Source organism: Crocodylus siamensis, chromosome 1 (assembly GCF_052110815.1).
Source record: "Crocodylus siamensis isolate JL-2025a chromosome 1, ASM5211081v1, whole genome shotgun sequence".
NCBI lineage: Eukaryota > Metazoa > Chordata > Crocodylia > Crocodylidae > Crocodylus > Crocodylus siamensis.
The window spans coordinates 292,916,832-292,941,476 of NC_143395.1; the positions used below are offsets into that span (position 1 = coordinate 292,916,832).

At 41.9% G+C, this 24,645-nt stretch overlaps 1 protein-coding gene across 1 annotated transcript in view; it reads left to right on the forward strand.

The window, feature by feature from the left end:
* The first annotated feature begins 3,987 nt into the window (after positions 1-3,987).
* OCA2 (OCA2 melanosomal transmembrane protein) overlaps positions 3,988-24,645 on the forward strand; it is a 416,292-nt gene continuing 395,634 nt past the window's right edge. The window contains exon 1 of the mRNA XM_090031667.1: positions 3,988-4,131. The gene's annotated coding sequence lies outside the window, so the exon portion shown is untranslated. The remainder of the gene's footprint in view (positions 4,132-24,645) is intronic.

Consider the following 24,645-nt stretch of genomic DNA (forward strand, 5'->3'; position numbering starts at 1 on the left):
TCTAGTTTCAGAAATTAATGTCATAGTCTTTGTCAACAAGATGTGATATACACTCACAGAATGCAGCAGTTTAATAACAGCAACTCAAATTTGTAAGTTGTGCATCTAAATTCCCCAGATCATTGCAACTTGTTCTTCTGATTTTTGGCTAACTGAATTTAGAATGGAATCCTCAATTTCTCTTTCTAGGCCTTCATTTAAAGGATTGTCATATCTTTAATTAAACGGTGAAGGTTGCCATAGAAACCTTAAGTGGCAAAAGCACAGATTTAACTTTAACTTTGCACTCCACTAAGATGCTCATCTATTTAGTAAAATTGGGTAATTATCCATCCATACATTTATCTTTAATTAGGTGTAGTGTTAAATTGCTCTTTTAATGTATGAATACCTAAGGCAACATTTCCTTCTTTGGTTTCTTGGTTCTTTTTTTTCCCTTTTGGTGTTCTACTTATTCCTAAAACATATTTCTTTTAACATTTTATTCCCCAGTACTATAGCTAATTGTTGACACATTATAGTGTTGTCTTCAATAATTGCTGTCTAGTTCAACTTGAATTAGGTAAATGGTTTGGGTTATTTGGGCAAATTCTTATGATAGACATAACAATCTGCTAGTATTTGAGAGGTATAAATGCTCAAGAGGACCAGTATCATCTTTTGTATTTCCTAATTTGTCCATCTTTCTCTCTTTCATATTGTGAACTGTTTACAACAAAGGTTCATTTTGTGAAAATGAATGGAAGGAATGGAATCTCTCTACTGTGCAGACATCCCACCTTCTCCCTGCTTGTGGACTCATGTCTCGATGGGTGCTGGACTGGGTCAATGAAGCAGAGGTTCCATTTCTCCCCCACCCCCACCATCCCACAACAGTTCCCAGCACAGCAAAAAGTGGCACAGCCCCAGGCTGCAGCTGGGGGAATGGAGCCTCCCTGCCATGTGGACCACCTCCCCAAGCTTGCAAGCATGCGTTTTGGTGAGGGTTGGGCCAGATCTGTGCAGCAAAAGGGCTCCTCTCCACCCTCCCCTCTGCTCTCCACAGCTACAGTTCCCACCGCAGCAAAAAGTGGTGTAGCCCTGTGACAGGAGTGTCACTATCGGGGCCTTTCTGGGAGTGGCTCCGCCCTCCTGTAATGGGCCAACCGCCTGCTTACTATCCTGCCACACCTTGATCTTTTTTGACTAATAGATTGTTGTAATCAGCGGAAGGCTGCCCATTTTATGCACCCCGGTGACAGGGGGCACTACCTGTGGCTCCTTTCCTCCCCTACGCTGCAGCCCAAGCCTCGCAGATGGTGCTGACATGGTTTGACCTGGGCCCTGTTATGTCTTGGCCCTCCCCTTTATTCCTGGGGCTCCTCACCACCCCCCTCTCACTCCGGGGCTCCTCGCTGCCCCCCTCTCACTCCGGGGCTGGGGCCAATGCACCCCCAAGATGCTGCGCCCTCTCTGGTGCCAGGACCCCATGCTACTGTGGAGTCCCTGTGAGGCCTCCTCCAACCCCTAATAGCCTCACCCGGTCCTCCAGTAAAACAGTAAACACAAAGCCCCTAGGCTATAATTTAACAAAGCCCCTGGGCTATAACGTAAAACTAAGCCATCAGGTCAAACAACATTTGATCCCTACCGGGAAAAATACTCCAGCCCATGCCAGCAAACCAGTGGATGCTCATGCAGTCAATCCTTCCCTCTCTTTCTGCACTGGCCGAGCTCCCCACTCCTTGGCTGCCAGAGGGGAACTGCCACCCTGGCCTCCTGCCTGGGCTTAAGAATGGCTAAGCCCTACACCTTCCTGTCAGCAGGTTTCACTGGTTGGCCCAGCAACCAGCACCTGTGCTGCCCTGGTGAATGGCTGCTGTGCCTCCCCCTTCTTACCGCTAGGGGCCTCTCTTGAGCCATCTCTGTTCTCAGGTGCAGGGCACCTAAGTGCTCTGCGACAAGCCCTAAGCTGGGGAAATGGAGCCTCTCTGCTATGCGGACCTTGCCCAGTCCCCATCAAGATCCATTCCTGCAAGCCAGGAGGTGGTATCTGCTCCTATACACCCCCACCCAGCTGCACAGGGAGGAGACAGAGCTGTTTCTATCTTCTCTCTGTGATGGCCCAGGCCTGGAACCCAAGACTGGGCCAGCCTTGCCTGGAATGGACGAGCACTGGCTGAGGCTAGCAAGCCACTGAGGCACCCCTAGGATGCTAGTGGAATGTGATCTACCTTGATCCAGAATAGAATGTGGTACAGACATTTGTTAGAGTGCTCTAACCTAAAGCACTTGAGTCTGATGCCACATCCATCCATGGTTAACTTAGAGTGGGATCCGCCATTTTAAAAGTACTACATATACTGTGACTGTCTTTTTGATTACGGCTTTAGAGTGCTTTCTGTGTGCTTAACGCATGATAAGCGTAACTTCTGTACATGCCCCTAAATCAAGTACCTTCAACAATAGTCCAGAGTCCAGAGAAGAGCCACACACATGGTCAGAGGGCAAAAGAAGCCCTTATGAAGAGAGGCTGCAAGCCATGGGACTCTTCAGCCTGGGGAAGCGCAGGCTCAGGGATGACATCTTATAAGTACATAAGGGGTGTGCATCAGGATCTGGGGGAATGCCTGTTCATCAGAACACACCAGGGGATGACAAGGTCCAATGGTCACAAAGTCCTGCAAGACTGTTTTAGGCTGGAAGTAAGAAAAAACTTCTTTACTGTCCAAGCCCCCAAGGCCTGGAACAGATTCCCCTCAGAGGTGGTGCAAGCACCTACTCTGGACGCTTTCAAGAAACATTTGGATGTGTATCTTGCTGGGATCCTTTGACCATAGCTGACTTCCTGCCCCTGGGGTAGGGGCCTGGACCTGATGATCTTATTAGGTCCCTTCCAGCCCTAATGTCTATGAAAAAGTATGAATACAAACATTTAATTTGCACTTTTACCCTAGCCACTCTATCCCACCTACCCACTAGCCTCATCCATCAAACATCTCTTTATGTGGGCCAAGGAGAAAAAAAAAATTCTTTGCAACCTAGCCTGGTCAACTAATAAATTTGCAACACTGGAAAGAACCATTGAACTGATGGTGTTCTGGGGATGCTTTCTGAGATTGAAATCCTGATCTCTGCCTTGGCTCTTTGGAAAATGAAAATATAGTTTGGCTTTAAACATGAATGCAGTTTGAAAGATGACTCTTGAAGGAAAACTCTTGTTGCTACTTAACTGCAAGTAGTTACCTACCGCAAAATGTAAATAACTTTGTTTTCTTAGTGTAAGGTATATTTTTAATTACTCTTTTTTTTCCCTGCATACAGCTCAAATAAATGCAACATGTTTTGCATTTGCATATACTGTATGGATACTGACTACTGTAGACATACAGAACGGTAGCATGAAATAGATTCTTTTCATTCTGTTTTTTATGTAGACAAACATAGGTTAAAGATAAAGTGCCTGAATGCTCTACCTTCAGTTCTATGGTATAATTTATAAGTCCTTGAAATATGGATATGAGGAATGAAGACATAAATGTATCTACTAATCTTTTTAATGGTACTGGTGGAAGAAGTGACTTTAGTATGTAAAGTGTGCTCTAGAGTACTTGGAGCTGTCTTGTAACAGTACTTTAAAACAGACTTCTGTGCTGTTTCTCTTCAGTAAATTTTTCCAGCTTACTATAAAATCTCAGGGTTATGTTAAGTATCTACTTTAGAAGGCTAACAGTGATCTGTTTACTCTTTCCCTCCTTGCCCTTTGCAACAAGTACCTCAGGATTAGGAATAGCGTTGTTAAGGTTGATCATACTGGTGATGTTAGTCAAATCAAGTGCTAGCTCCTAAACTGGAATCACATGATAAAAATCCGAGGAATTCATGTTTCATTTATGTGTGTGAGTAGAATGTAATGGTCACTCCTCCAAGGATGCTGGCTGCAAAGAGCGGATGCTAATTCCTCTTTAACCTATTCACTTACCCAATAAACTTTCCATTCAGAAAACATAAGGCATCTTGCTGTTCACTTAGCTGAAGAAGCTTGTTTCATTCTAAAGGCTCCCTTTTTTGTTTGTTTGTTTTTGTACCATCCACTTCATTTTGGACTCTTTTCAAATAAAGGAATCGCAACAAAAGCTCTACAAAAATCAGGTAAAAGACATTTTTTTTTCTAAAAGGTTGTTTTATTAACAGAAATATGTCAAACTGTTCTAGTAATATAGAGAGAGGATTTTTTAAAATGCACAGTAGAAAAACTTCATAGAAAAAGTAACTCCAATTTGGCAAAAGTGAGAAACTTTATCTGAATAGCATTTATGTTCTTTTGAGCATTCAATACATAGAAACTCCATTGGATACACTGGTTATTTGCTGCTTAATCATAAATTATTCCCTAGCAATATTTTGGTTAACTTTTATTTACTACCTTATTGATTAGAACATCACTTCTCCCTAGAATATTGAATATTAGAATAAATTAGCTCACATTCATAATATGTTGTGTTTTTTTATCCTCAGTGCTATTCCTACTGATGGTAAAAGGGAACTTGTTCAAAAGTTTTCATTGGATTTATATATATTTTTTAAATAATGTCTTTAAAAGATGCATTCAGTATTGTATGTTGCAACTAATGCAACAGTATTGTATAAATACCTCTATAAAGTAGGCATTAAAGAATTGTTTTACATGTTTTAAACAGCTGCATAATTCACATAAGCTTTTTATTTTTTTTTAAACCTTTTCTTCAATTGGGCAAGTTCTATGTGTGGCATTTTTTGGATCCAAGTATAATGCACACCTGTGACTTTTCCAATCAACTTGCTTGTGTAACTCTCCTATAAAAAAAAGAACAACTTCTTACTCTAACACTGGACTGATTTGTTTTAAGCAACATTGTTATTTGCAGCCAGGGTTAAAAAGTGCTAAATTCTTTTTTCTAACCAGTTTGGTTGTAAAAATTCAGGCTGCAGTACAAAAGGCAATAATACAGGGTATGTAGGATATAAAGTAGAAAGCAACTGTGTTTATGAAGTGCTTGTATAATTGCTATTTTCTTGGAGGAGAAAAAAAATCTAGCCAAAGAAGCTGGAAGAACTGCAACAATGAAGTTTAAAGGAATGTGATTGTGTTTAAGGGTAGAAATCCTTGTGTTTTTTCAGTAAATGCACTTTTAATTTGTTTATTTAAAAACATTTACTTCTACTTTATTTGTATTTCCTTACTGATTAGTTCTAGATCCTATTGGCAAAATGTGCATGAAAAACATGTACTTTTGGGCTGGTCAGCCATTCAAAATGCTGGCGTTATTGTCAGCACTGTTTACTCAGCATCCAAACCCAAAATGTAATGCAGTCTCAGATGTGGACTCTGACCCGTACCGCTAGCCTGTCTTGAATCGAAACATTTAATTTTTGAGTCTTCTGTATACTTGTTATCAGGTCAAATAGGTCAGCAATAAATTAGATTTAGTATTTATTGGGTGAATGAAAAACAGATATGGGTTAAAGGGCCTGCAGGGACATGATTCAGAATTCAGGGATTTAGTGAGGAGTTTTTTTGTGGGTGCTCTATCTGCTTTCCAGCTATTCATTTCAAATCCTGAATGGGCTTTCTACCCTGACTTTGTTGGGAGAGTTTAGAACAGCAACTGAATGAAAAGGAAGGCAGAGGAAATGTGAAACTGATAGCAAAGTACAGAAAGCGGAGGGCAGTACATCAAAATAAGTGGCTTGTTAATGGTCTTCAGAGTGTGTGTTAAATAAAAACAAAATGCTAATCAAGAAAAGCAGGAAGAAGCTGTTACCATGTGCCCAACTACAGCAGTAAATTCCAGTGGTTAAAGCGAGGTGCCAGAAAAGCCTTTCCATGCCAATTCAACAATAATGCCGTTCTTATGACACGTCACAATGTACATATCTCTATGAATGCCTAAGAAAAACAATACCCTACAGGAAAGATTTGTAGGACTGGGTGCTTTTGCCAGACCATACTTTCTCCTGCGGATTAACTTTGAACCACTAATTAAAAGTTATTCTTAAATCTTACTAAATCCTGTTACAGTAGAAAGCAGTTAGGGTCTTAATCTTAAGAGTTAACTAATGTTTCTTTCACAGAGTAGTATTTACAGGGAGGCCTCTTGTACCTTACTATGGCAAAGAAACCACAAAGCCAAAGATTTTTCTTGTGAGTGTACAGTCATTAACTTTACTTAAAAAAAATAAATAACTGGAATGGTAGCAAATGGCGCTAGATAAAATGTTATCAAATTATACAGTAATATGATACAGGATGTCTGCCAGTATAACGATAACTCCAGTCCTCTCATATCTGAGTTTTTGAGACAGCATCATTTGTGAAGTAAAGATTGAATATACTGTATGCAAGAGAAATGATGCATTTTATCACACATGTCCTTCTAAAACCACGCAGATCGGATCTCCTACTAAACTTTCCTAAGCAAATGTATTAGGAAGGTGCACCTAATACTGCATGCTGTCAATGAGTCAGTAGACTGAAAATGTCACTTGTGTTACTTTCGTATGGATTATGAATCTTGTGAAGCAAGAGATGCAGTGATGTAAAAATCTTAACTTTTAATGAGTCATAAACAGTCTTGTTGAAGACTCCATTTCCCATATATGTCACTTTTTCAACTGACACATACGGTGTTATCTAAGGAACCCCTGGGTGCATCTACATGTGCAATTAATTTGCCTGAATAAACTCCAGCGCAGTTTGTGTTGGAGTCTATTGCTCTCGCCTGCAGCGTTTATGTGTGTGCCTGGGACCATGGCACATTGAACGGGGGCAGCGTAGCCTCAGCTGCCAGGAGATCTGGAGGTTGGCCTGCCAGCCCCTTTCTCCCTGGCATAATGTGCTGTAGAGGAGATGACTCGGACACAAAGGTGCTAGTGTGTGGGGTTAGCTAGCTGGTAGCTCTTGCACTGTAGCACCCTTGTGCCCCAGCCAGCTCTGGTCACCATCTCCATGTGTGTTGTGATGCACTAACTCTACCAGAGGATAGTACTTGTACTGGGCAGTACTTTCCTACGGTGGAGTTAGTTTACTGTGGCCCTAATAATGCTGCATATATAGATGGTGGTGCTTTACTGAGGAGTTAATTAGTCAACACCGCAGGAAAACACACGTGTAGATGCCCCTACTGTGTAATAACTGTTGGCAGATACTGACTTTTAATTGTCATCACTTTATAGTCACCACATGCTTAAATTTGCACATCCATCTTGGAAACAGCCAAAATTAGAAATAGAAGTGAATCTGCTTACGTTTTTATCTGCAAGGGCGAGGCAAAGCAACATTTTGACCTCATGAGAGAAGCTACAGAGCTCAGCTTAAAATGGTTCTTTCATCATAGATGTGTGGGTTGATAACACTTAATTCAGTTACAAATCAATACATGTCAGCCTTTTGGCTTTTCCCCTTTTCTACTCAGTTTTATGCTCAGGGCCTGATCCTGGCCCTAATAATTTAAATGGGAATCATGTTGTCGGCCTCAGGGGGCAGTTTGATAGGTACTGGAATTCCCTTTAAAGGACAGCAAAAGTTGAGATTTGTTTCCAGAAAAATAATTCTCAAGCTTGATGAGCTAAAATTAAATAAGTGCTTGGGAGGCATGTGTCTGAACAAGATTTCCATGCCAAACACAACACTCTGCTGTCGCATTTGTGAATGTGCGGCAAAAACTGAATAACACTGGAATCGCCCCCATGAGGACTGCCCAGTGATTCCTAAAGGGTGTGCCATGCACACTGGAGTGCTGTGAAAGCGATGGAAATGTGCTGTGAGATATCCCTGTGTAAGGAGGTAAATGCTTTCCTCTCCTGTCTGGCACTCTGTACCTGCCCCAAGTGCCTGTGCTTGCTCCTCTAGGGACTTTTACCTCTGCTGCTGCCTTCCCTACCCTTGGGAAGCTCCTGTGCCAGCCCCTTCCACGCTTCCAGCAGTATGCTGTGCCGTGAGCGTGTGGATGAGTGGACCCACAGCTATGCTTTGCAGCCTGGTTTATCTTCTCCACACCTCCCAGGCTCCCCGGGCTCACAGAAAGGGGCCGCAGGGGCGGACGCTAGTGTGTGAAACCCTGCAGGACCAGCCTCAGAAGCCGTGCAGACCAGGGGTCAGGAGGGGGCAGACAGTGGGAAGAGCAGGACCCAGCTGGGTGAGATCCTACCCCTGCTGCCCTAACGTGGCACCAGCTGGGTTACTCAAACTTGTTAGCCTCCAGCCTCCCCCACCCCACCTCCCCATATTTTTTTTGAATTCAGATCTGTTTCAGTGGTTTTCATTTGGAGTGCCATAACATTCAGAAACATTATGGTGGGGTGCCTTGAGGCTAAAAGGTGGAGAGCCACTGGCATTAAGACTAATCCTTCGCTTCAAGAAAGGTGTATTTGGTGTCATTTTTTCAACAGTACATCTCAGCACTGGTAAACCTTCCTCTGACAGGGCAATGAATGCATGCTATTTTGTGGGAAAACATATGCACACAAACCTTTCTGGGTATAACAGTGAAGCGTGCCATCAATTTTAATTCAGAAAAAAAGTGTGTCCCAGGTGTCAAAAGCATGGGAAACACTGACTTAAGCCAATGGAGGACATTCCGCAAAGTTCAATGGGCTTTGGGTTTGGCCCTGGGTCATAGGATGTGTCAATGACCATAGAAAATGATGGAGGGTAGTATGAAGAGAAAGGTAAACTAATCTGCAGACCTTAAGCTACAGCCCTGGGCTTGTTTTTCATGCACTAAAAAAGTTGACCTTGAATATTGCTCTAAGTGTCAGATATATCTAATCCACAGGCCACTGAAGTCAATGAAAAGACTCATTAGCTGCACTGGGTTTTGGATCAGGGTTTAGGTGCATCTGGCTACTTAGTGTGACATGTTAAAAACTTGGGACTGTTCAGTATAAGAAGTCAATGGCAAGTGCCTTTGTATCTTCCGAAAATCATACAACAAATCTTTTTGGCTATGGTAAAAACGAATTGAGTCTGCAAGATGCTTTCTATCCACTTGGCAGAAGTCTCATTTCCTGTTCATTGCCTTTTCATAATTTGCATGCTGCTCTTATTTTTTTTAAATTCCCCTGGGAGGGTTAATTGCTATATTGTTTTCTTGATCTATGAAAATAAATGGAACACTTTGTCAATGTTACAGTCTGAGTCCATTCTACGATATTATTTTCTCTGACCTGAGTTGCTTATAGCAGAGATGTTCATTTTTACTTGTACCGTTAAGAATAGCATTTAGTTTAAATTAAAAAAAAAAGAAAGCCCATCTCCTTAATTTCTGTTTTTAATTAAATAAAGAATCCTAACTTAATAAGCCCCTGTAACCTTGTAATATCAGCAGTAGCAGCTGCGGCCAAGCTTTTATTTTTGGTTTCTTCACATAAAGGGACAGAGGCTTTTCTTTTTTGTGCAGTTATTTTTTTAAATGTCCCTAATTATGGATTTTTGGTATGGGAAGGAGGGAGGGAGAGAGGAGGGTCAACTGGAGGATTTGCTTTGTTTGTCCGTATCATTCTGTAAATGCTGTTATACCTTGCAAGCCATCACAAAGGACTTTGACTTGGGAAATGAGCTATTTCCTTTTTGGGAAGAAAATGAATGGGCACAGACTCAGGCATAGACATTGAAGCTGAAACTGAATAATCCGTATTCCTTCTTGTCCTGTTTTTCTTTATAGATGTTTGGATCCAAAATATATTGGAGATCACGGGAAGACTTCCACTGGCTTCAGTGGGCTTCAGATTAAGCCTAGTGTACAGCTAGATAATGTTTACTTGGAGCAACAATGGATATAAGCAACCAGCAGCAATCTGTCTCTCTAGTGTAATTTGCACAATACTTTACCAACCAGTGCCATGTAAAACTTGACACAGTAACTTCTGTTTCCACCAAGGCCATATTACTCTAGCTGCTAGACTGGAATCTTTTGGAAATTTGCTGTGGTTCTTAAATGCTTCCTACAGATATTTATTGCTATATACTTTAGGTTAGTATCTTTCCTGTTCCTTGTGGCATGGTGCTAAGTAATTACCTCTTGGAAAAGTCCCTGGGGATTGAAAACCATGTCAGTGTAATTGTATCCCTTGAGAGGCTTGTATTTTTGTTTTTCTACTGTGTAGTGCTGTTTTCCATTGTTCACCAGATGATTATTTGAACCACCAAACTTATTTCCAAATCAAGGAAGATTTTGAACTTGGATTTTCAGAGGCAAAAAGTGGATTGAATGAAACTTTCTGGTAACAATTGCTTAAACATCATAATTTACAGTGCGTGCTAATGAGGTCTCCTGTATTATGTATGCACTTATGGAGTACTCTAGAAAGTGAGGAAGCAGCAGACCAATCTTGAGCAGGGTGTTTGGTAAAGACAGGCCATTTAAGCTTGCCGTTCAGTATTGTTCTCTTGAACATAGTCAATCCATTGTGTTGTTTTATCCTGAGGTTTTAAAATATGGCAGTTTACCTTTCCAAGGCTTGGTTGAGATGAAATTCAGGAGTGAAAGAGGTAACTTGTAACTAGTGGGTGGATTTGACTTTGGGGCCCGTCATTTGCCGTTGATCTGTGAAAACCCCCCACTCGGGATAATTCCATTTAAGCAAGATATGAATGGAATTTCTTCTGTATCAAGAGAAGTCCACTGATGATATTAATGCAAGTATCTATTTTCCTGAAGTAATAGAAGCCAGAACTTCCTAGTGGATACTTGCTTTAGAAACACACTTTGCTTTGCAAGTTGCTGTTAGAGAAAAGCAGTATAAATAACGAATGAAAATAATTCTTGTAAACTCTTTTATGAGAGACTTTTTCCAAAAATCTAAGTCTGAAAAACTGGACCCCTCCCCCCGAGAAGGATAATACAGATCACAGAGATCTTGGGTACTTCAAGTTCAAGCATTACAAGTACAGGAAGGTTGGTTAAGATGTGTCTATAACATATCCTATGAGACACTTGTAATTCTGCCCTGTAGCAGCTCAAGGCAACAAACTTGTGATTATAAGTGAGTATAGTTCCAGGTTAGAGGAACTCGGTGCTGTGACACTATAATCAAGTCCTGAGAGCCTGTAGGTTTCCAAATGTTTGCCAGTAAGATTCTATATTTTCCTTGAGTTCTTCTACGTTACGTACAGACATTCAGGGAGATTAGAGGGGCGGGGGTCTAAAAATAGCCCCCCACCAACCCTGCCTACTTTCCCAGTCCCATCAATGGCTGCCCTGCCCGACCCCAGCCGCCTGGCTCTTTAAAAAAACAACAATCCAGAACTCACCGGCTGTGACCAGGCAGATCCCCGCTGCCCCCCACTGAATGGGGGGGCTCTGTCATGAGTCCCCATCCCCCACCCACTCTCCCAGTGAGTCCTGGCTCCTTTAAAAAAAAAAAAAGCCCCCAGTCATTGTCTGCTGCCAGGTGGGGGGGGGGGGCGATCCCCACTGCCCCCCACTTCCCTGTGCTGCATGGGGGGCTCTGTCAAAAGCTCCCATCCCCCATCAATGGCTTCCCCACCTGGCCCCAGCATTGGCTCTTTAAAAAAAAAAAGCCCTGCACTCAGCGGCTTCTGCAGCTGGGGCGGCGATCCCTGCTGCCCCCCACTGCCCCATGCTGCAAGGGGGGTCTCTGCCATGAGTCCTCAGAAGCCCTGACAACTGCTGCAGCAGCCAGTGAGTACCAGGCCTTTTTTTAAAGAGCTGGGAGCTGGGGCCAGGCAGGGCAGCCATAGGGAAGACTGGGGGAGCAGAAGGGAGTTGGGGGCTGGGTTTGGGGAGGGGCTGGGGGAGCAGGCAGGGGACGGGGCCTGGTAAGATTGCCCCCATGGTCCTCTCCCCCCTCCTTCAGCCCCCGCCCCACCCCTTACTTACCAGGACAGAGCCTGGGTCCAGCTCCCTGCGGTGGCGAGCAGGGAATGCCCAAATCTCTGAAACTCTCTGAATCTTTTCTGAATTGATTCAGAGAGCTTCAAATCAATTCAGGCCTCTTTATTGGTCTCCTGATTCAATTAGGATTTGGAGATTCAGCCAACGAATAGGGCCAAATCTTCTCTGAATCAAATCAGCTCCCAAAGCTTCGCACAGCCCTAGTGTTTAACTCAGGGTAAGAGGCAAGCACTTAAGTTCAGGGAAGAAACGGGATTCCACATACACACTTTCCTATCATATCTCAGGTGTCCATATGCATCTCTTGCTTCCATTCCCCACTGCGCTGGCTGTTGAGAGTTCCACTCTGATGCTCCTAAAAACTCCCCCCTTAACCATGATGAAATGTATAGGGAACCGAGATTCCTATTTCAGGTTTGTAACTTCCATTTTGGTTACTAGGTACTTAAAAGTTAGGTGCGGGCATGCCAAGGATCACCATGCCTGAGTTCCTTCGTGATGTGGTCTGAGCTGCCTATATTGTATCATAATGTGGCATTTAATTTGAGGTCCAGCTAATTAATGGTTTTATAAATTCTCAGAAAGTTTATCCTGTAAAAAGTGCTGTATGTTTGGAAAGGATGATTTATGTAAACAAAATAAAAGTACTAAAGAAAGGCCAGATCCCTGCTTTCTATGTAAAAATGGAGCTCAGCTTTCCATAATAATGGAAAAATACAGCTAAATGACTAATACATTTATTCAAATATAAGGTGTAACCACTTGCACTGGTAAGGTGTGGGGACTCTATAAGGGATGGGTAATAAGGAAATACATTTTGCTGTAGCTAGGCTGAGTTTTGTAGGCAAAAATCTCTACCTTGCATGTCCCATTTATCATCAAGCTTGTTTATACCATAAACAAACATGAAGTTTTATTGAACATTTCCAGAAGTATTCCCTGGTGCGATTAGGAACTTGCACAATAAAGTTGAGGGGGACTATTCCAAGAATCTGCCTGGCTTGAGCTTGCTATGGAGGGCTGCTAATACATTTTCTTTGACATTTTCCAGTAAACAAAGTAGTAGATTCTGCTACCTTCATATACCCTTGTCAAACATCTAATTTTCCAAGTAAGTGAATGAGAGATGACAAAAATTTATCAGAAGCAGGGAAACCTAATATTAAAAAAGAAATGTTATTTGGAATTGTCAGCTAGTGGAGCATGTTATGGAGGAGGACCATACTACACCTAGAAACAACCCAGGAAAAAAATAAAACAATGCCATCAATGTATTTCCCCACCCCCAACAGAGGTCTTCTAATTTGCATCTGTTCATTACTATACAGTCCCTCTAAATGCATAATTACATGCCTGTAATGTTGAGGGATAGACACTAAATTCTATGCCTAGGAAATGCATTTTCTAGAAACAGCTGTTTCTAGGTCATACTGCCTTTAAGATGCACATCTGCCTACCCAAATGAGGGTCCTTTATAAGCAATGCTATTATTTTTGTAATTTTTTTTCAAATGGAAAAATATGGAAATTCAGTGAAACTGCACTTTCAAACCAGTACTTTCCTCATCTATGCTCACCTCTGTCGTAGGAGGTAGGGCAAGGTGGTGCCCAACAGTTGAACACTCCAGTTATTTTGTTTTTTCCCCAGAGGTGTGTGTTTGGTAGGCTTTGTACTTGATGTAGTCCCTCTTCATAACATGCCTCACATTTTGACAGTTCCAGATATTATATATAGTTTAAAGATAAGGAGTCCCTGCAGCTGATAAACTTCCATCACCTCTCCTTCACTTCACTTGGAAAAATAAATAAAATCATTAGGCCTGTGCGAGTCAGCAGCGATCCAATCCAGCTTCAGATTCAGCCGCTTTGGATGACCACTGTCTGATCTGGAGCTCCAGACTGGGTTTCTGCCTCGATCTGGCCAAAGCAGCTCTGAAGCTTCAGAGCCGCCTTGGAGATCTGGCCATAGGGTATAATGGGCCAGATTATAATGGTATAATCAATGAAATGTCTATAACTTTGTTGTTTTTGTCTGATTTGGATGAAGCTTGCTGGGATTGTAGCCTCTGCTGAGAGCATTAAACCTGCCAAGTTTCAAGAAGATCGGTGCAGGGGTTTGGGGGGAACTGGAATTGGTATTCCAACTTTTTGAAAGCCAAACTCATGTCACGGCTGTGTGTTACACCATAGGGGGTGAAAACTGCCGGGGTGGTAGCTCTTGCTGAGGCCACAAAGCCTGCCAAGTTTCAAGGATATAGGTACAGGGGTTTGGGGGGAACTGCGCCTCAAGCTGCAGACAAGCAAAACTCGTGACATGGGTGACACTGTGTGTGTTAAGGTCCAGCAGGGTGACAGCTGCAGGGATGGTGGCCCCTGCTGTGACCATGACGCCTGCCAGCTGTCGAGGAGATTGGTGCAGGGGGAGTCTGGGGCCCTGCACCCCTAGCTGCTGACAGGCCAAACTCCTGCCAAAACTGTGTCTGTCCTGGGGCAGTTGATTGTCTGTATTAACTCTTTCCTCTCCTTACCCTGGTTTTGTAGGTGCTGATTGATGCCCATTAAGTCATTATATAGTAGCTAGGGCCTGTGTATTGACCTGATCCCTGAGTCCCTGGTCCCTGAGTGAATCATGATACAAACTGGTAACACAGCAGCGCAGCAGCCAGGCCTGCCGCAGTGTCTCCTCTGCCCGCCCCAAGACAGACACAGTCAGTCCCACAGCACCCATGGCACCAGTTCTGCTTGTCCACAGGTTGAGGGGCAGTTCCCCCCAAACCGCAGCACCGATTTTCTTGAAACTTGGCAGGCTTTGTGGCCTCAGTAAGAACTACCACCCCTGCAGTTTTGGCCCCCCTGTATTGTAACACATAGACATGACAGTTTTGCTTTCTAGAATTTGGGGTGCTGTTCCCCCCAAACCCCTGCACCGATCTTCTTGAAACTTTGCATGCTTCATCCTCTCTGCAGAGTCTTCCACCCCTGAAAATGTCATTGAAATCAGACAAAAAACAACAAATTTATAGATATGTTATTTTTTTCCCACTATACCCTATGGCCGGCTCTGAAGTGCTCTGGGAAGCCGAAGGAGGCGGTGCTTAGACCCGGAGGTGCTGGTTCGGACCCCAAAGCGTTCAAACTTTCTCCGGATCTGAAGCTCTGTCTGAAGCCTCACACAACCCTAAAAATCACTGCTTTTGGTGAATGTCTTCACACAAAGTAAAGATGCATTGCAAATGGAATTACAGTTTACATATTGCAATGTATTGAAACATTTTGGTGCTTTCACTCTCTCATCTACTGTTATTAGAGTTTCTGTAGCAGAGTAAAATCCTAGTTCCAGTGCAGTCATTGAAAAAGATCTCATTGATTTCAAAGGAGACAGGCTTTTGTCTTCTATGCATCTACCAGAGGAGAAAAAGAATGAAATTCCCAAGTCTTCACCTTGCCTGTAAGTTGTTGAGTATTCTTAGTTGTTTTTCTTCTAATCTGATACAACTGGTTTACCAAAATTATCTTTCCACAGTCACTTGCATCACACCTGTATATTTTGGCTGGTTTATTTTGTAATTTCATACTTTATGAAATGGGATTAAGTTGTTTAAAAAGTGTTGTTTGAGCCTGCAAATACAATTTGCTGCAGAAAATTATTTTCAGCTAAGAATTTCAGAAACTTATGGGAAAAAAATGCTTCGATATCTTCACTGGTGAACAATTGCCTTCTGTCTGCATTGGTATTAGAAGAACTTGCTGCTTGCAGATGACTCTTCATGTGATGGTTTAGTTTTTTCAGTAGAACAGGATATCAGTGTGTGTTGTTGTAAGTGTGAGGAAGTGTAAGATCTACTCAGGATTATCAGCATCCTCATGCAGCATTTTTTGGTATCCATCTGCTCCTCAGTACTATCCTTGTCTGGCAGGAATGCTAATTGCAACCTTTAGAATGTTATGTAAGCATCAGGCTAGTCAGCTGAGATTCAGTGTCAGCCAAATGTTCTCTCCACTGTCATATGTGTCAGGAACTGTTTCTTGTCTGTCCTGGTTTGTTATAAATATAATGGTTCTGTGCTACGTGACAATCCTCCTGGATGAAATTTATTTCGTAATCACATGCAATTGAAGCACTTTGACCTGTGGCTGGTGCCGCACAGTAATGAGACAGGTAGGATACAGTTTTCAAACGTGCCCAAGTCTCTTGGGCTCCTAAGGCAGTTTTGCAAGCTGAATGAAGTCCTTTTAATTTTCGTCGAGACTCTCACCCTTCAGTGACTGAATTGTTTCAGAAAAACTGGTTAGGCTCCTGAATCAAAATGTTTTCCTCATGCCTCAAAACTTTGAGCTTTCAAACATTTCCCCCCTTCTGCACTTGCACAAAACCAAGAACTTTCAAGGGGTGGGGTGGTTGTTAGAGTTGTTCCACTGAGCAACATTAATTCCAGCAAGGACTTAAATCTCTGTCTCCCACATCGCAAGTGAATGTCTTGGCTGCAGGACTGTAAAGACCATCTGGCTCCAGGCTAATAAGAAGTGGTATAACTAGGGTGGGGTGACCAGGGCAGTTGCCTTGGGCACCAAAAAGGAGATGGGGGATGGTGCAGAAAAAAATGGCTGCTACAGCTGCACAATTGCACTGGCAGTAGTGACAGCCAAAAGTTGCTACTTCCCCTGTGTGTGGCGGTTGCCTTGGCCTCTGCTGTTATGCCTCTGCTATTAAGTACTCTGCATATTTATACACCGTGGTACAGCTCCAACAGGAGGTATTTTGTGTGTTGGGTGTGGGAAGAGAAAGGGTGAGCTATCTTCCCTAGACTATGACTGTTCATTAGCCTTCTGGTCTGGGTATTTACCAGTGACTTGGGAGACTTCAGGTTCAAATATCTGCTCAACTTAAATCAGAGCAAGGACTTTAACCAGGATCTCCAGCATCCCGGGTAAATTGGCCTGACACACGAGGCTATTTGCTTTTCTGGACTCACCAAGGTTTTGACAAAAACTTCCATCCTGGGTTTGAAAAAGCTTTCTCAATGAGAGCTTCAGACATTTCCCAACCCATTGCTTTTCCATCACTAAAAAAAATCCCAAACTGTTCTGTTTCTGAATCAAGTAGGCAGTTTTGAAAATATCTTGCATATGCTTATGTCATTACACAGAAAACTGAAGGGTTGGTAAGGTTGGTGAGTGGTCAATATCCTGTTCCTTTATTTCCTGTTCTTAGACTGTAAACTTCTCAGCATAGGAACTAAGTGTTTGGCTTGCGGCTACCATAATGTGAGCAATACTGACTACAAATATCCCTTAAAACAGGATTAATAAGTAAATGAAAATTCATTCATTTAGATTGAATGAAGCATCTGGTGTTAAGAGGTGGATGTTAAGAGGGCACATACACAGCCATTTGCACGGCACAACAAGAAATAGCCTGACGACTGCTAGGACTGGTGCTGCATATTTTAAACATGTTGTCCTGCAGTTGGGGCCAGTGGTTCTGCCAGGTGTGCCAAAAATTAGCTCTACACCCTCCCCAAGTGCCACTCCAATTCCTTGCCTGATTTGTTGCTCTGCTTTCTGCTCCTTGCCTGATCTGCTGAGCTGTTCTTTTGCTTCCTGCTCCGTGCTCCCTGACTGATCTCCGCTCTGGGTTCTGCTTTCTGCTCTATTTTCAGCTGCTGCCTGTCCCCTCCCTGAGCCACTCTGTGCCACACATAGAGGCTGCCAGTACCACTTGTGCATCCGTGCTGTGGGTTGGCCACTCCTGCTCTACAGACTATTTACATTTGTAGAGCAGTTCTGTAGTGTTTTTCTTTTTCCTTTTTTTTACTGAAAGGGGAAGCTGAATCGTTTCAATTAAATTTGTAGTCTTTGAAATCAAGAAGCAATTTTACCGTTCTTCAGATCGGTGTGGTTTTTGGATACTCCCTTTGTCTTGTCATTTGCTAGGCATCTTCTCTGTTCATTCTAGGTTTCTAGAAAATGGACTTTTACCATCTGTGGTTAGCTTTATCTGTACCCGTGCCCATGTGGGGGTGGGTTTGCCTGAATTTTGCTTGGCTCTTCTTAGTAAATGATGCTTGGAGCGGCAAGGTTATTCTTGAACTTCCAGTATTCATGACATTGGTGTTAGTCTTCAAAAAAGTGTTCCGGCCATCTGCTTCATATCTCTTTCATTAGGTCATTGTTACTGTATTGTTAACTGTTTTTTTTCCTAGAGCACCTCTGTTCTTTCTTTGGTACTTCTGTCATAACTGTATTTGATTTATTATTGTTGATGGTCACTCTGTTTGATCTCCCAACTATTGAACCAAGATCTACCACACTGTGTGAGTGTTCTCATCGCTGTATAGTTATGAAAGAGGTGGGTATTCCTGCATGCTTGTCAGTGAAAGTAGTCATAAATTCTGAGTGTGTAAACCCCAACAGTTTTATGGAATGGTTAGCCTCCAAATGTTCATTCCAGTTCTGCGCATGCCCAATACCACAACTGTAGGCACGTAAGGAAGTTATGTAGCTAGTCTGGCACTTAGGCGGTTAGATGGACATTTTGTGGTGTCTAAATTCTGCCTAGAAAGCAGCTCGGGCATCTATTTTTTTTTAAAAAAAAATCCTTAGTCTGCTGCTATTTTGTATGTGGCACAATTTTTTCATATTTTTAATGCATTTAATTTTTTAGCTGTTTGTTTGCTTCTTTGTTTACATGCCTCAGCGGTGGAATATATCAACAGCTTGATTAAGTCTCAACTCTGGCACAGTGTATGTGCACTGGTTTCATTACCTCCAGTGCTTTAAATTTTATTATGTCTAATGAGTCTGTTTGCAAGTGTGTCATATTTGCATAATGAAGCTAACCTGGTGCAGCCTTGCTGCGTATTGGTCAATCATTTCAGCTTCATTTTGATATTGAAGGTACATCTTTTCAAATCCTACAATTCCCCTAGGAGCAATAGATAAATATATAACCCCTGCTGAAGTCTGTGGCAAAGCTCAATCTGACAGGGTTTTATCTAAAGTATTTTTGTGGAGCATCTAAGACCTTTGTTGCATCATGCCCTTCTTCATTTGCTAACTGTGATGGTTGATAAATTAGGAAGTGATCTGGCTATATTCAGTGTAGGGATTCTGATAGGGAGGATTTCTTTGACAAGCTGCTTCATAATTTGGCCATGAGGTCCTGAAAAATATTCCTTTTCACTGATATCCTTTTAGGGAGTGGAGCATTGCTCAGCTATTTCCAAAGTGAATTGGTTGCCTCGGGTTGGTCAAAATGAAAAAAATGGTTTGGTAAAGAACTCTTCATTCTGACACTACATTAAGCTATGCATGTGAGGAGGTGCACATCAGATTTGAATTACACTAGGTCTGTGGCCCTTTGGAAGCCAGTAGCCACTCTACCTATTCCTGAGTTCCATTTCCTGGTATCTACTAGCCCTTAGTTTATTAAAAAACTATTTACAGGTAGTGTTGAAATGATGTTGTAGCCCCAGTGGTCCAGGAAATATGAGAGAGAGAAGAATTTTTGTGGGTGATAGTTTTCATTGGACCAACCAACCTGCAATTGGTACAATGAAAGATATCTCCCACAAAAAAACTCTCTGCCTTTCACATATGTACAGGCAGCTCTTTTATAGAGCACTCTGGAATCATCTAAGAGAGGATGTGTCTTTCCACTTTGAAGATGGTCAGCTTAATTTCTTTCTTGGATTACTGGCAGATGTGCAACAATGTCTTATTTTGGTTATCTATTTGCACGTGTGTATGCATGCATGCATACACACGCACACACAATGTTTTGTTGGGGCTGATGTTCATGAAACCTTTTGAGTATGAGACTGCAAAAAATAAGTTTTTGTTTTGACTATATCACCAGTCTTTCTCTACAATTTTTGCAAAGGACAGAAACAGTCCAAAGATGTATTTGTTTGTATATTTTCAGTTTAGAAGTACACAGGGCCTTGTATGGCTATCCATACATAACGATGTAATATTTATGCTATTATACCAGCTTTCATCTGATCATCTCAAAGCACTTTACAGATTGGAAATGTTGTTGGTCTTGTGAGATAAATATCATTAATCACATTTTACATGTGATAAAAGTAGGACACAGTTTTAAAGATTTGCCCCTGGTCACTCAGGAAGTTTGTGGCTTTGAATAAAAGCCAGCTGTTCTGGCTTTGAGTCCTTTGTTTTAGTCAGAAGGCCATACTTCCTCAATACATGCCCACATGTGTCCCATGTATTTGTATCAGGCACTATTTTGAACATATAGTCTGAGGCTTGCAATAGCTCTGCCCCAACCACCATTCATTTTATGGAAACCTACTTCACTGTGGTGTATTCAATTTCCTAGTCATTTTTTAAAAACAACTTGCCTTCGAAATATTATACTCTATAACAGAACGGTCCTATAATATATGTTTATACTAAGAAGTAAGCTGCTCTGAAATTCGTGTTTCCTTATGACTGTTAAAATGAAGCACAGTTTCATTTACTTTAATTTTCCAAAACAGCTTTACTATACCCCAGAACAAACTAAAACTGTTGTATGTGGTAGTACCACATTGTACCTCATCCAAGCCATTGGAGGAATTTTGTCCAACACAGGAGCATAGACATGCACAAGTTAAGAAGTGAACGAGACAAGGGCGCACATGTGTACAGATGCAGTGTCACTAAAGCCTATTGGACCAAATGACTACAGTTGAGTTCAGGACCGACCGTACAGGGACAGGGAAAGGGAGCTGTCTTGTTGCTGAAACTGAGGGAGGGGTGAGAAGGCAGCAGAGCTGCCTTGAGTGCCCTCCTTTTCCATTCTCTTCTCTTTGTGAAAAAGATGGCTTCTGATGGGTGAGGAGCAATGTCTCCCCGATTCCTACAGCAGCCCTGCTTGTGCCCCAGAAAGCAAGGCAGATGGGCAAGCAGTCATTTAAAGGGATTCTCCTCCAGTGTGGGCTGAAATTCTGGAGTGAAATGTGAGTTTTGGCATTGTTTCTGGGTGAGCTGGCAGTCTAGAAATCTAAGAGAGGCAGTAGCAGTAACCCACTGGCTTCAGCTTTCTCTTGTACCCCGACCATCAGGGAGCCCTGTGGGGACCATACAGGAGAGCTTACCCCCTTCTTGTCAGTCAGTTGTTAAGTGGGAGGAGGTTTCTGCTATGGAGGAATAGGCCTTTTTCTCCTGGAAGCTGGCCCTGACCCTGGCTCTGATTTTCTATGCCTCTGAGTTTAAACCACCCTGTGTGCAGCCCAACAGGAGTGCCCACTTGGCATTTTAAAAGCTGGGGCCTCTGTCAGCAATGAGACTCCCCCATTCATAGGGGAGTACTAAAGAAAGTTGTCCTTATTATTGCCCCCTCCCCCAAATCTGAGACCCAAATGGACTTCAGTAAAGAAAATCTCAATGCAGTCCTGCACTGTGTCATGGACGGTTAAGAAGCACAGGATGCAATCAAAGCTTCTCATTGCTCTGTTCAAATGGCTCCATAATAACAGTGTTCAATGAAAATTGTTGGCAGAAGCTTTCCTTTTAGCATGAAAACATGTGAGAAAAGTCAATGACTAGAAGGCTTTTCTAACCTCTGAAAGGTTTTAGAAATCCTGGAGAAGAAAGGAAATAATTACCATGGGAAGGTTTTTTTTTTAAATATAGTTTTTTTTTCTGGAGTAGCAGCCCTTTGTTTACTAGATTCTTATTCACAAGGTGCTTTTAAGACTTGAAGAGGTTGTTGTCAGTCTTCAAGGCTAAAATCAATTTCAGCCGACAGTGATAATTGTTTATTCAATGAGCTGGGTCCTAACCCAGTAGTCTTGAGGTGATTAATCGGTGGACGCTTATTTATAAAGCAATGCTTTCATAGGATTTAGAGCCAGAAGGGTGAAATGACACCCTGTTACCCTGGTACTGAACACAGCCATTTGTTTGTGTTTGACTAAAGTATAACTTGTATTCAGCAAAAAAGTCTCAAGAGGCATTCGGTCTAGATTGGAAGAGTCCAAGAGATAGCGAATCCATCTTCCTCCTGGGTGGCTTCTTCCAGTGGTTGAACACTGTTTAAAAAGAGAGATCCCTTACATTTCTTGTGAATCTACCTGGTTTCAGGCTCCAGCCATTAATACTTGCATTGTCTTTCTTCTAAAGACTCAAGAGCCCTTTGCTAGCAGTTATTTTCTCCATGTGAAGGAAAAGCTGCTGTGTCTTTTTTGATAAATGGAACAGACTGAGTGTTGGAAGTCTCTTGGTGCATGCCTTCTTCCCCCTCAATCCTTGAATCATTTTTGTCTCTTTTCTTCACCCTCTCTGTTTTTCAGACTTTCTATTTAAAATGTGGGAACAACTCTTTGCAGTAGTCCAGTAACTGGATCAATGATTCTGTAAGCAGGGTTGAAATCATTTTCCCTATTCCTTCTCACTGTTTCCACAGCTAAGTGCAGATATTCAAAAAGTCTGAGACTGAATTGATTAAATCATTGCAGCTTAGTCTAAACTGCATAGACTGAACCAACAAGCAAGTGAACAGCCATATACTTTTGATTCTGGAAAAGCAGCCACGTGCCTGCAGTGGCTCAGGCCAGAAGTCAGGGGGTACTAGAGCAGGCCTCCCTTCTTAGTTGGAGCAAACAGCTTGGGTCCCGGCTAGCCCACACACCCTGTGAGGAGGGCTTGCAGGGCAGGTGCAAAGCATCTTGGGATTCTGGGGGACTGTGAATTTATTTGAATCTGGGGGAGATCTGGGACAGAAGTTCAATAAATCAATTTAAACTAAAGCAGTTAAGTGTGATACTACATCCATCCAGGTCTATCTTAAACCGGTTTCAGCCATTTTGAAAGTGGTTTATGTGCACTGAACTTCTGTTGTGTTACAGATTTGAACCAGTTTCTGATTACTTATACCAGTTTATGTGTAATTTCTGTCCCAAGCCTATACATCTTAGGGTGACGTTAGCCCTTTTTGCCCCACTGGCACCCAGGGAGCTAATGTTAAGTTGCTTGTCCTCTGTCTTGCAAGATTAACCTTCATTCCTTGTTTCCAGGTGTATGACACTGCATTAGAGGTCCTCAGTTGTACAGAAGTACATTTGGAATGAATGAGCCCATTTTAGCAAATGATCCTTGTCTTTGTATAATCACCCTGAGAAAAAAATATGAAAGCTTTTTATGTTAATACTGGTATGTAGTTCACATGGCAATGCTTTTTTTTTAAATGAAAAACACTTCATTCATGTTTGCTTGGTATGTTTCTACTCCCTGGATGAAAGTTCTAAAAATTCTTTTCAGGAATAATCAGTGGCAGAAAGCACTCAAATCTCCCTTTGAAGTTTCTAATTTCAACCATTCAAAGCAAATACACTGCTTCCTATTTTCTTCATTTTGAATGAGATGAATCCAGATCTACATTTAAGATGCTTGAAGGATGTTTTATCAACCAACCTCACTCATGCATTTTTATAGAGCTGCTATTGTGATCATGGATTGTGGCAGCATTCTCCTATTTCATGCTTGTCAAATTAGAGAACTGTCAGCTTCCAACTCTTTTTTCCCCAATGCAGTCTGTGTATAATATGCAGAACCAATTATCTGACACTAATTTAACAGCACAGAAATTGATTTCTGGGCAGAAGCTTATTCTGTAGTTCCTTACTAACTACTAGCAAAGCCTATGTTATAGAAGATAGGATTATCCTACCTAAAGCATCACATTGATTAGCAATATCAAAGGAACTGAAAGCAATGGGAGGCAAATATAAATAATTTGCAACTTTACTAAGTGATAAATCAATTAACCTACAACTTTGGATTCCAGACATCTTTGATTTATGTACAGGTATTTCATACTTGCATTTGTAATGTAGCTTATATGGCTGTGAGGGAAAGTTAATCATGTGGAATTTTTAATTACCACATTCCATTTTAATTTTTAAAAAGAGAAAGCTAAGCAATTAAGTAGACAGAGAATGTTATGTACTTTTCTAATTGCTTCTCCTATGAAGTAACAATTGCGAATCCAGATACTTGCATAACTTTTTCACTTATCTGGGCTGTAACAACAGGAGGAAAAGGTTGGGTTTTTTTCCTCGAGTGTGATATGAAACTCAGATGGCCACTGTGCATCTTCAGAATAATGCATCTCTGTGGGTATGATTACAGGTTAATGTAAAAATGTTGGCATGGCCAGAATGATTCTCAGCATAGTATCTTCTGTTTTCTTACAAATTTTACTGTGAGATTTCTTAATTGCATTGTGGATACTCTGCACTGCAGGAAAATTGCAGCTAAGTGTATAAAGGTCAAGTCATTTCTTTGAAGGTAATGGACCTGATCTCACTTACATTCACACCCATTTACACTGCTCTGTCTGTCAAAAAGGGAATTTAAAGCAGGTGTAAATGTAATTTATTTTCACTTGGCAGTTATGAAGGGACCTTAGTGTGAGTGTCATGCCCAGTGACTATTTCCCTTCCTTTCCACATTTGTATGCTGTTCTGTCATGTGAGAACATGGTGTCACACTGAAAATAATGGTAGCTACTAGGTACAATGAAAGTAAATCTTCACTGCAAGTAATCATATGGGCCAATAAACTGTTGTAAGGAGTCAGTGGGTTGCATGATGCAGCACAGTTTTGAAAGGAGCCTTTGAAATGCTATGACCAATGAAGACCAGAGATTAACCAGTTACAAGGCATCTGATCTGCAAAGGTCAGAGGTCCTGAATTGACAGACTGGGTTCAAAGCTGGTTTGAACTTTTCAGAAGCTCAAAGGGACTTTGCACTTGTGGGGTTT